Consider the following 13,825-nt stretch of genomic DNA (forward strand, 5'->3'; position numbering starts at 1 on the left):
CAAGAAAGATCCGCCTTTTCGACCCCGGATGGGCATTACCACTTTCGGGTGATGCCCTTCGGAATGAAGAACGCCCCGGCCACCTTCCAAAGACTAGTGAACAAGGTTTTGGCCGGGCTTGAGGCCTTCAGCGCGGCCTACCTCGATGACATTGCCGTGTACAGCAACCACTGGGCAGAGCACCTCCTCCACCTTAAAGCCGTCCTGGCCGCCCTCCAGCAGGCCGGGCTCACAATCAAGGCCAGCAAATGCCAAATCGGCCACGGATCCGTGACCTACCTGGGCCATCAAGTGGGGAGTGGGCAGGTGGCCCCCCTCCAAGCGAAGATAAATGCCATCCAGGCCTGGGAACCCCCCACTACCCAGACCGCTGTCCGGGCCTTCCTGGGCCTCACCGGATACTACCGGCGGTTTATCCGGGACTATGGGAGCATTGTTGGCCCCCTCACAGAGTTAACGTCCAAAAAGCAGCCCAAGAAGGTGCACTGGACACCCCGCTGCCAAGCAGCCTTCGACACCCTGAAAACAGCCATGTGCACTGCTCTGGTGCTGCAGGCCCCGGACTACAATAAGGAGTTCGTGGTGCAGACGGACGCCTCCGAGTATGGGATCGGGGCCGTCCTATCCCAAGCCGACGAAAAGGGGCTCGACCGACCAGTGGCCTTCATCAGCCGACGACTACTGCCCCGAGAGCAACGATGGAGCACCATTGAGCGTGAGGCCTTCGCTGTAGTGTGGGCCCTCAAGAAGCTCCGGCCCTACCTCTTTGGTACCCACTTCCGGGTCCAGACCGACCACCGGCCCCTGCGGTGGTTAATGCAAATGCGGGGCGAGAACCCCAAGCTGCTGCGGTGGTCCATCTCGCTACAAGGGATGGACTTTGACGTCGAACACCGGCCCGGCAATAACCACGCCAACGCCGACGGCCTGTCCCGCTTCTTCCGCCTTGACGAGGAGAATCCCCAAGGAGATGGGTGACTCTCCATGCCTTCGGCTGAGGGGGACGCCTGTTGGACCCGGCCTCGTGGCGTGGTCCTTAACCCCACGGATTATGGCCGTTCCCCGACCCGGCCTTCACGGGCCACCCGTCTGAACTGCACCAAGGCCCTTCATCCTGAGCTGCACGCGGTCGCATACCCCTCGTGGCTCCGCCATCTTGTTGGCATCCACTTGACTCTGTGCACCAGCCAGCGCGACCCTGCTCAATCCGGCCTCGACCCCAGCGAAGCCCCGACATCCCGGCACCACGAACTGGCCAGGGGGTGCCGCAGGAACCATTCATCGCCCCCGGGGGAGAACAGTATCGATGGGACCCCCAACTGTCCTCCCCTCTCGAGGTGTGATCGCCCTGCAACTCCCTTGGGCCTGGCGCCTCTCCTGCTGGGCGTCTGGCCACCTCCACCCCGCCTCTCCGCCCCCCCCGGGCGCATGGGTCCGGACATCAAAGGGCTCCAGACCTATATCTGGGGCGACCCCGCCACAGATCGGCAGTTGTATCCCGGAGTCGAGAGCCCTGCTGATTGAATCGCGGCTGACCCTACGGAGAAGAACTCTTGTCGGAACCATCACGAGCCCTGCTGACTGCGTCGCGGCTCCTTCTTGTGAACACTTTGAAGCCACCTGGAACATCGGAGCCCTGCTGACGCTGTCGCGGCCCAACCTCGCTGAAACCTCCCTCGGAGCCCTGCTGACGACGTCGCGGCTCGAGCTGAGCAGAAACCATCTTGAGAGCCCTGCTGATTGGATCGCGGCTCTCCACGAACTGTACACCAGAGCCCTGCTGACGCCGTCGCGGCTCGACCCCTCCGAGATCCGGAGGTCCTCCAGCTTGAGGATAAGAACTGGGCCCCAGGTACCCTCGTACCGCACTCCTGCCAAAGACTGTCCCGCTACCCCTACCCTTCCAAAGAGACACTGAGACTTTTGGTGGATCCCGCGATCCCATCGTGTAAATATTGACCTCGTAACCTTTTTATTGCTGATAAAGAATTGCTTGTCTTGAGACAACCTCCTTGAGTCCTGTGTGGTGGTGTTACTGGGCTAGTACGTGATAGGAGAAGGATCTCTCAGGAGACTTCTCGGCAGCGCTTGGCTACTTCGTACCGTGTGAGGGCCCCCCTTGGTGGTCTCGCCGACTCCTCGGGGTCCGCCTTCCAACAGGAGGGGTGTGTGCAGAGTCCTCCCAGCAGTGCCCAGACACAGGAGGGGTGGGTGCTGAGTCCTCCCAGCAGTGCCCAGACACAGGAGGGGTGGGTGCCTATCACTCCCAGCAGTGCCCAGAGACAGGAGGGGTGTGTGCAGAGTCCTCCCAGCAGTGCCCAGACACAGGAGGGGTGTGTGCAGAGTCCTCCCAGCAGTGCCCAGACACAGGAGGGGTGGGTGCTGAGTCCTCCCAGCAGTGCCCAGACACAGGAGGGGTGGGTGCCTATCACTCCCAGCAGTGCCCAGAGACAGGAGGGGTGTGTGCAGAGTCCTCCCAGCAGTGCCCAGACACAGGAGGGGTGTGTGCCTATCACTCCCAGCAGTGCCCAGACAGAGGAGGGGTGGGTGCAGATCCCTCCCAGCAGTGCCCAGACACAGGAGGGGTGTGTGCAGAGTCCTCCCAGCAGTGCCCAGACACAGGAGGGGTGGATGCAGATTCCTCCCAGCAGTGCCCAGACACAGGAGGGGTGGGTGCAGAGTCCTCCCAGCAGTGCCCATACACAGGAGGGGTGTGTGCAGAGTCCTCCCAACAGTGCCCAGACACAGGAGGGGTGGGTGCTGAGTCCTCCCAGCAGTGCCCAGACACAGGAGGGGTGGGTGCCTATCACTCCCAGCAGTGCCCAGAGACAGGAGGGGTGAGTGCAGAGTCCTCCCAGCAGTGCCCAGACACAGGAGGGGTGTGTGCCTATCACTCCCAGCAGTGCCCAGACAGAGGAGGGGTGGGTGCTGAGTCCTCCCAGCAGTGCCCAGACATAGTAAGGGTGGGTGCAGAGTCCTCCCAGCAGTGCCCAGAGACAGGAGGGGTGGGTGCAGAGGCCCCCAGCAGTGCCCATGGAAAGAAAAAGGGTGGAGTACCCACAGATCCAATGGCCACAATTGTCAGTCAGGTGCACAAAGACCCTGCAGTACATGTACCACATGTGTGCGAGACTGGGAGTATACGCATGCATAGCGCAGAAAAGAAAACATGTCCACATGAAGTCATGTCAATAGTCCACATACACAAGTACAATGACTACCAAGGATGCCACAAATGATGCAGGTGGAGACATTGCTCAGCATGCATGTGCAAAGTAGAAGGAGTCCGTCACACACCCAGCTAATGTACACACAGCTCAGCGCTAAATATTGGGAACACCCTGCAGGGAAGATGTCAGGGTACACAGAGGAAGGAATACACCTTTGGACAATTTCACCATGCAGCAACTGCTTACATGAACAGAGAAACCTAGCTAACACCGTGTGATGGCGCACAGATCCCAGGGTCCCCCCTATGACCAGCACACTACTACATTTCCCACACACCCAACACATGAACACCACCCAAAACCATGTAGCAGCCCCACCAACAGCAATACCAGCAAAGCAGTAGTGTTCCAAGGGGAAAAAATAAATTGCTTTATTCAGCATGAACCAAAAAATCTAGTTTGTAGGAAGTTCAATATTTACAAAGCCCATAGGGCAGTCCAGAAGTCACAGCTGGATGGGGGACACAGTGGGATGCGTGTCCCCTAGCTTGCCTGCACAGTTAGATTCCGTCGTCTTCCACAGGGGTGAGGGCATCGTGTGGGGGGAAGAACCAGGCACCGCATGGACAGGAGGGCGAAGGGTAGGCGTCGTGGGTGCAGGGATGGAGGACTCCACCACAGGGGGTGGGGCAGGGCCAAAGGCGGAGGCCAGGATCTCGCTGCACACCTTAGCAAGGTCCTCCAGGGAATCCCCTGCACCCGAAGGAACCACAGGCCCCAAGGAGGGGGGGGAGGTCAGAGGGATGGGTCGCAGCGCCACTGGGGGAGGGTGTAGACAGGGGGGGGACTCAACCACCCTGACCGGGGACTCCCTTGACCGCTTGCGGGGTGGTGTCACTGTGGGGCTCAGGGACAGAGCGGCCATGAAGGAGTCTTTGTGTGATATGTGGCCAGGAGAGCTGAGGGGAGGGGATTTGGAGGGAGTGGATTTGGTGGAATGCGGACTCCCACTCTGGCTGCGTGTCTTACGTTTGCCCCCCGACCCAGTGGGTGTGCCTACTTCACCCTGTGTGTGCGTGCCAGGAGGTGTGCAGGTGACCTTCCCTGCTGGTGCGGTGCCTGTGTCCATCGTGGTGGGTGCATGCTGACGTCTGGGTGTACGTGGGACAGGCATGGGAGTGGGAGGTGTGGATGGGGCAGGGGTAGGGGGTTGGACGTAGCACTGCAGGAGACCCACTGCTGCAGTCAGTGTCAAGTCTATCGACCTCAGCAAGCTGCGTTGGTCAGCCTGTGATGAGTGAATGCCCTCCAAGTATGCCTCCATGTTGTTGAGGACCTGGCTGTGGCCATGGAGGACATTAAGGATCGCAGCCTGACCAATCTGCAACTGCCGCTGGATGTCCACAGACTCGGCATTGGCGGCAGCAGTGGAGACAGGGGGCAGGGGGTGCGGTGCCTGGCAGGAAGGAGACATGTGGTGACCGGGCACGTTGGGAAGGGACACGAGCAAGTGGGAGGCGGCTGATGGCAATGGAGGGGGCGGGGTGCGATGTTGTGCCGCTGTCAGCTGCTGGTGCAGCCTCCGCCCACTCGGAGAGATCATCCTCGAACCCGTCGGCTTCCTATTCGGTGGTGCCAGTGGACAGGTCCTTGGCCTCACTCTCCTCCGCCTCTGTACCACTCAATGTGCCAGCCACGATGTCAACGCTGGCACTGGTGCTCGGTCCCTCCGCTCCGTCTGTGCTCATGTCTCCCTCCGTGTCCCCCGACGATGCTGTGGGCAAGGTGAAGAGACAGCAATTAATCACACACCTGTATACATATGTCACATGAGTCCAATCTACATAGGTTACAGTGCATAGCCTGAAAAGAAAGATCAGTAACATCTACAAAACAAGGTACAGATGTAGGGCATGCAACACACAGTGGGTTGACCCACCATGGCAATGAAAATCCATGGAGAGCATGACACAATAGCAAATGACATGAAATGAAGTCTGACATAGGAGCCAGGCCCTGGGGACAATCCAGCACTGCATCTGCACCACACAGCGTTGCCGACAATAGGGATGAGGAGGGACCAAATCCATGAGCTTGAGGCACATGCTGCATAGGTAATACTGAAAACATGCCCAACATGACTGGCTCACTGCACCTTGAGTGTATGTCCAGCCAAACATCACACACTGGCCAGAACTAGCAAGGAGATTTCAGGTTTTGACATGTAGGCTTTGCCCGCACCAACCACCCCCTACATGAGACAATTTGTTGAGACACAGGAAGCACTTACATCTCTTAGTCTGGGTGAAATACACATGGGCTGGAAAAATGCTAGATTGGACACAAAATACCCAAGGTGCGCCTGTCCAAATAATCATGTACAAATGGGCATCATCAGATGATTGTAACAAGACACACAGGCACTGGCCACCGTGAGTATGAACAAGGAAAATCAGGTCAGGCTGTACAGTGGACACTTGTACTACATATTACGTCAATGTACATTGTGCCAGAGGACAATGGCACAGAGCACAACCTATGCTGTAGACACTGAGAGTGTCCACATTTTGTGATGACACACATGACACCTAGGAAAATATGACCCAGTGGACAACACAGCTCCATGGTCCTGAATGGGAATGACTGCAACACACGCCACCATCCCTGCACTATGCGTATCGCACACTCATGCATATCATGTCACAGGCCACAACATAGGACATGCGCACTGTAAGGCATGACACTTGTGAGACTAACTCCCATGTCTGTACTCTGCATCAGTGCCAACTGACATGGAACCCACATGTACTGAACTGGACAGGGCACAGGCAAGGTCCCAAAACCTGTTACACACCACCCCCACACATGATGCTACAGGCATAGTTCACGTGGAGAAAGCGCAAGCCTAGATAACCTTGTGAAGGAGTGACTACACACAGACCAGGGAACACATTGCAAGGAGGGGAAGGGAGGCAGGAGAGCACAGCTATACAGTGGGTAACTGGATCTGCACAGCACCTTTAAACCCTGGCAGTGTATCCATGCAACTGTGCACTTACAAATGCTGGTGAAACACAACAAGCACACATGTACCTACCCCCTTCCTGCTGCTGCATCTCCTGTAAGCACCTCTCCAAGTCTGGAAAGACCACCGGCAGCACACGCTTGTGGATGTGGCTCAGTCAGCGGCGCCCGCGGTTCTCATGGCTCTCAGGTGAGTCCCCCAGCAGGATCCTCCGCGTCCAGCACCGGATATCCTGCCAGCGTTTCCTCACCTGGGACAGGTGCTGCTTCCGACCATCCGTACTCCTCACGGCGCTGACGGCGTTCAGCCATATCTGCTCCTTGGCAGAGGCGCCTACCTGTGAGGATGAACAAGTGACACTACATCAATACACCTGGCACATGTCACAGAGACACATATTAGAACACATTTGCTGTTTACAACAAGGCATAGTATGCATCCAACGCATTGCACCTTTGTCATAGGGACATGATCCTCTGGGGAAGGGCAAAAGCAGTACGTGCCATTGAAAGGACACAGGTGGAATGAGGGCAACTACACAATCAATGATCCAGGCTCACACTGTGCATCAAAAGCTACACCAGGATAATGTGCAGCACCTCTAAGCAGTCACATGCCACAGGCCACTGACGCTACCGCAGCAGAGTACACAGACACACACAGGCACAGGACATTCACCTGCCATTGCCAAATGCAGCGACAAACCTCACTCTGCACATGTGCCACTAGACGGGTGGGGACTCACAGGTGTGGGGCTGGCTCTGCACGTCAGACACACAGCACTGCTCCCTGCTCACATCACATGGCCAGGGTATATCCATCCCTCATGCAGGCCGGGGACCACACTCCACATATGCACCCACCCACATGACAGGGGACTTACACACACACCGATGTCCAGGGTACCAACACATCATGTGGACACTCTCAGCACAGGTACACAGAACTAACACACATCTGTGGGTACAGTCACCTGTCACACTGGGCTGACCACATAATTAAATGAGGACTGTAGAGGCTACATTCCCAGGAGGACAAGACAGGCAGAATGTGGCATGCACCATGCAGTGATTGTCACAGTAAACACGATGCAAGTGAGGACGGCAGACATGCACCACTGCATGCTCTGGCTGGGAGACATCAGGCATTCCCCCCCCCGGGACCCCCCCTACAGTACATAGCATGTGTGAGACACCTGGACACAATGCCAGAATTCACAGTCACAAAAAAGAGACACAGTCTGTGCTAGTGGACTCTGCACTCACCTGATACCCTGATCGCCCATACAGCATGGGGTACTGTGGGAGGATCACATCCAGCAAAGCCATGTTCTCCTCCAGGGTGAAGGGCTGTGACCTCTCCACAGACCTTGACATGGTTCCAGGGAATCAGTAGCAGCAGCTGGGTCGTGGAATCCAGAGATGTGCAGGCAAGTGCTCCCTCATGGGACCTGGCTGCCTTATATCTGCCTTGCTGGCCTGTTTCATGCACAGGAGTACAGAGTGATTGGTCACTCACATTTGCATCCTATGTTTCCTCCAATCCCTTCAAACCTAGCACAGTCAGTGGGTTCTTATTGTGTTTTTTTCTTCAGCATGATGTCAACCCCACAAACACATTGCAACAAAGTAGATTCATTCCAACTGACTTCTGCTGTGCACCTTCCAGAACAAATTCAAACTTTAAACTTGGTCTTCATGACAACCAGCATGCATGTAGGCCTTAATACTTGTCCCTCATGTGTCCCCTATGTAATTTTGAGCTTCACACACAGGTACGGTGCGTTCCGGGGCCCTAGGGCACCCCAAATGCATAGCAATGGCCCGTACAGGCGTGTGTACGGGCCGTACCACTATGAGTACGCATACGCAAGAACACCCATAGTGGTACGGACCGTACACGCGTGCGTACGTTCACTATCACTATGGGTGTCCTCGCGTATGCGTACTCGAAGTGGTACGGCCCGTACACACGCCTGTACGTTCACTATCACTATGGTTGTCCTCGCGTATGCGTACTCGTAGTGGTGCGGCCCGTACACACGCCTGTACGCTCACTATCACTATGGGTGTCCTCGCGTATGCGTACTCGTAGTGGTACGGCCCGTACCACTATGGGTGTGCTCGCGTATGCGTACCCATAGTGATAGTGAGCGTACACACGCCTGTACGCTCACCATCACTATGGGTACACATACGGCAGCACTCCCATAGTGATACGGGAATGTACACAGGCCCTCTTAGCAAAAGTACGGTGGTTTTAACACATCACAGTGGTGACAGGCAGCACACAGGAAGGAATAGGGCTGACATACTTGTCCATGGATGGACATCAAGGCATTGTCTGGCCAGTACTACATGTGTGGGGCACAGGTGTGAAAGGCTGTGATGTGGCACATTACTCCTGAGTCGAGAAGGCACCAGATGTATGATGAGATGTGTACACATGTAATGTGTGACGGTGCAATGTGTGCCAGGCATGCCCTTGACTCCTTTGACATGTGTGCATGTCGTACTGCACACTTGGGATGAGCGTCACTGGCATGGCACGGACACCAACACACGGAAGTGTCCCCTGAGGCCAGGTACAGGGGTTACCACACCTGACATGTCACTACCCACGGTGCACGATGTGACTATGTCATGTATGTGTGGGGGATTCGCATTAGCTTGATGTTGGAGCTCCCTCAAAAGCTGCAGCTGTTGCAGCAACCAACATGTGTCTGTGTGTAGATTGACATTGCACACTGTTCCGCACACCATGCCACATGTGGTATCGGATGTGAGGTGCGTATGTATGCATGGGACACGGAGTAGCGTAACAAGGACATGTCTGCATCCTCTCTATGAATGTGTGGTGAGTCATCACATGTACACCTTAATGGCAAGGTGTGTGGGCTGTCCTAGTGTAATGTCATGTGACCTGTGGCTCTAGTGTTCCGCTACCAGTCTCTGAAATCGACATCCTACTTCTGCTGATGTGTGGATGTATGTCACTCCTGTCTTGCGTCTGGCTGTTCACTTACACTGGGACACAGCTAATCCCATGCCATGGCATGTGGAGGTTCACAATCTCCGTGTGTAGCTGGGTCTTGGTAGGAGTGTCACCTGGCAGCCATACGTATCCAGGGCATGTGGCACATACCTGACTCCGTATGTAGCATATGTGTATAGACAGATTAACATGTGCTCAGTACAAATAAATTGTTGTTGTGGTGCACTCACTCTTCCTTGTCACTTCCAAATTACTGCAGAGCGCCGCCTCTTCCCCGACCAATTCCGGACTTGGCTGCCATGCGGGAGAATGACTGTATCCGGTGCTACCGCTTCCCCCAACGGTTGATTCTGGAGTTGACGGCGAGACTGGCACCACACCTGCAACCGCTGCACAGGTATCCTACGGCACTGACACCCAAGCTGAAGGTAATGGCAGCCCTACATTTTCTAGCCGCGGGTACCTTTCAAAATACCATAGCTCATGTTGGTGGCATGTCCCAGAGCATGTTCTGCCGTGTGCTGCATGATTTCTTAGAGGCCATGTTGATTCACCTGGATGACTTCATCCATTTCCCAACCCCTGAAATGTTCACTGGGGTCAAGCATGGATTCTATGCCCTGGGAGGGATGCCCCATGATATTGGGTCCATAGATGGGACACATGTGGCTTTGGTACCACCACAGGCACAGGAGGTAGCGTACAGGAATCGCAAGCACTACCACTCCATCAATGCCCTTGTGGTGTGTCTGTCCAACATGGTGATTTCACATGTCTGTGCTTGTTTTCTAGGATCAGCACACGATGCCTACATCATGAGGCGTAGCAGGGTGCCTGAAATGATGACACAGCTGAGCAACGAACGAGCATGTGTTGTTGGTGGGTACACTCTGTCTGTCCTGTATTTTGCGTAGACTTCCAGCACGACCGCTTCTCCTGTCCTACTTATGTCCATGTGCTTTCCATGTAGGGGACGCTGGCTATCCCAACATGCCATGGCTGATCACACCTCTCCGCAACCCCATCACGCCGGCCCAGCTCCGCTACAACACCGCCCATGGCCGGACAAGGCGAGTGATAGAGAGGACATTTGGCCTCCTGAAGAGCCGATTCCGATGCCTCCACAAGACCGGCGGCGCCCTCCCATATGCCCCGGCGAAGGTCTGCAAAATCTTCATGGTCTGCTGCATGCTGCACAACATGGCAGTTGAGAAAGCTGTGCCACTCATCCTGGATCAAGATGACCAGGACCATCCACCCGTGGAGGACGAAGGGCTTGGCAATGGGGCTAGTGATGTGGAGCCGCAAGAGGACATCCGGACTCGGCTCATACGCGACTTCTTTGCTTAGTGGTGAGTACCAGTGTCTGAGTGTGCACGCATTGGTCCCCGTGTGGCATGTGTTGCGATGTGTGTCTCCATCTGCATGTATGGCACGTGAGTCAGAGGTGTGTGTGGATGTGTCACTGGTGTGATGGTGCCAGTGATGAGTGTATTTCCCCAGTCATAATTGTGACCTAGCATGTTGTCATCCATACATGTGTCGAGTACATGCACATGCAAGTGGCTGTGCTTTTTGTGGCTGACTTCTTGTGTGTCTCTCTTCCCCAGGTACTTGCGCATGCCATCTGCTGCTTGCATTGTTGTGGCACTGCTATTCCTCATGGACACGTCATCGTGTGCTGACTCAGCGTTACACGCACGGACAAGTTTGGAAGTCTCCTTAGGGTAAGGGATGCATCAGGGGTGTATTGGGTGTGGCAGTAGTTCACAATGTATGCACACTGCCCCTGTCGGTGTTTGTTTCCTCTGCAGACATGTTGCATCACCATGGGACACATGACATGCAGATGGGTACACCTGAATAGATGGTCAGACTTGTTGACAGTCATCAGTGATGGGATTGTGGAATGTGATGATGGCATCAATGTGTGTAACACTGCCCTCGGACACATACGGTTTGCATTGGCTTGACATGGTGTGGGACTTCCACATCAGCGGATCAATGGTGTATGGCAGGCTCTCCGTGAGCAGCAGGGGGTGTTTAGCTGTTAGCCGACACTTGTGTGCCAGTTCCATGGATATCATGCATTTTTGGTGCAGAAGGGGGGTGCCAGTGTTGGACCCACATGTTACTCCACATGACCCGTTCATGTGTACTCCGACTTGCCTCTGCAATCCCAAATACATGACTAATAAAGGTGTCCCCATGCCTCCAAGGTGCCTCTTCTCCGTCAATGCTGGTGTGTTGCCACGGTGCATCCGGCATGTCTGGCATGGTTTTCCATGATAGTGGCTATGTGTCTATGTGTAGAGTAGCAAGATGCAAGCTGTTTGTGTGGGATTAGACCGTGTATTGTGCATGATGTCCATGACTGTGTGGGTATTGTGACATGTGCCATCCCCATGCATCCAACGTTGGCCAGGCCACCATTCTCTGCATCCACCTGACTCAAGCTTGCAGGACATGGTTCTGCCACCTGTCTACACATACCTGGGTGCCCCCCAGGACACTCGACATGATCCCTGACCTCTGCGCATGACTGTTGCTGTACTCAATATGTCTGTCGGCACGGTTGTGCGCCCCCCCCCTTAGCTGGTTGGGCCCATCACGGGTGTGTATGGTGCTCCATGTCTGTCTTGCCTAATACACTGGGACCCGTGTGTCCTGTGCCAGACTCAGGCCCCACTGTGTGGATGGTTGAAGTCAAATGAGAACTCAGGCATGTTTAGACTTTACAAGACACATGTAAGGTAATAATGCAACCAGCAGGCATCTTCTCTTCATGGTGTGACTTTTTATTTTAGTGTGGGGGGGGGGTTTGACATGAGGGGCTTTCCGGGTGTGTGGAATCCAAAGTTCACTAGGGGAGTTGGTGTCCTTGCCATTAGAAATCCTCAGAGTCCATGCCACAGTCTTTGTCAACATTGGTCAGACAGTGACCAGCAAGGCCATGTGGCAGAGAATGTCTTTTGATGCTGTGCTGCTGTTGCTCCAGTGGGCCAGGTGCCAGGCCAGGTGTCCTGGGAGATGGTGCTGTAGCGCCGACCCTCACGGTCTTTTCCGTGGACGACCCGCCCTCCTGCGGGGACCCTCAGAAGCAGGCCGTGACGATGTTTGGGATGCTCCATCGGATGTTTCCTCCTCCTCTTCCTGATCCCTCCCTGTGGGTGGTGATGTTCTACGCCTTCTGGCACAGGGAGGGTTGCCCATGTTGTCGGCCATCCGACGGTGTGTACTGTGAATTCCCGTGAACACCGTCACAAGCTCAGCCTGTCTGTCCTCCATCCTCCGTTGGTGTTGCAGTAGACAGGCATGTTGCTCCGCATGTTGCTGGGCCTGCTGGGTCTTGATCCCCTCGAGGATGGACACAACCTGGGCCATGCCCGTGGTGTCCTGCCGGTATGTGTCCAGGATGTTTCGGACATGGGAATATACCGGTTCCCAAGCCAACTGGTTAGGCTGGTGCCTCCGCCGTCCTCCACTCCCACCACCCCTGCCCACTTGCACCTGGCCTGCCCTTGTGGGCACATCGGGTCTCCGGGACCCCTGAGGGGTGGCATTGGCGTTGTCGCCTGCCTCCTCCTGGGTGCCCGGAACACCGTATCCCTCCTGGCCAGCCTGGCTGCTTTGTGGTGGTGGGGCAGGGATCCTGGGTGTCTCCTGGGATGTGGCAGGAGTGGGGGTGGTGGTTGGCCCCGTTGTACCTGACGCAGGTGCTGCAGGTCGTTGGACACCAGAGGGGCCAGGTTGGCCGGGGTCGGGTTCGTCCACAGAGTGGTGAGAGTCGTCGCTGCCGGTGGCTCCTTCATCCCGCCGAGCCGGGTCCTGTGAGTCTTCCCCCCCAGTGTTGGGGGGTGATCCACGACGTTGACCTGTGTGTGAGAGAGACAATGTTAATTTTGTTCCATGCAACATCCATGTTTCATTCGTTTCAAAGTTGGAACATTTCCTCTGGGAATTTGGTTATGTCTTGCATTCCACTCACAGTGCACTTGTGCATGGGTATGTCCCTTGGGCACAGCTTTGGCGACTTTACCTATGTGTGGCACAGTCTTACTTGCTGCGTCAAGTGTGACTGCAGTCAGCAGTGGAGTGGGCAGGTGTGGCGAGCCGTGCATTGGCGCCTTCCGTGTAGCACTGTACGTGGGCACATGAAGTTGTTCCACAGACTTAGATAATGCAGGTAGCTGTCGTTGTGCTTGTGCACAGGTTGTGACATGGTCCTGTGTTTTGCCATGGAGGAGAGGGGGGGTGTTGGCACTGGCCACCCTTGTCTACATGCACGCAGTCCACCTGCTGACGAGCAGACATTCCCACACACCACAAGGCTGATTTGCTCTCCCTGTGTCTCACTCCCTCTCTGTCCCCCTCTCCCTCCCTCTGTGTGTCAGCCTCCTCCCACTGTCCGTCTCCCTGTGTCTCCCTCCCTCTCGGTCCCCCTCTCCCTCCCTCTGTGTGTCGGCCTCCTCCCTCTGTCCGTCTTCCTGTGTCTCCCTCCCTCTCTGTCCCCCTCTCCCTCCCTCTGTGTGTCACCCTCTGTCACCTCAGCCCAGCTTACTGTGCACACACTGTTAGCAGATCTTTGAATGGCCCTTGGATTGTTGATGTGAGTTTGTTTCTGATCTCCAGGCAC

This window comes from Triturus cristatus, chromosome 8 (genome assembly GCF_964204655.1).
Source record: "Triturus cristatus chromosome 8, aTriCri1.1, whole genome shotgun sequence".
In the NCBI taxonomy this organism is placed as follows: Eukaryota; Metazoa; Chordata; class Amphibia; order Caudata; family Salamandridae; genus Triturus; species Triturus cristatus.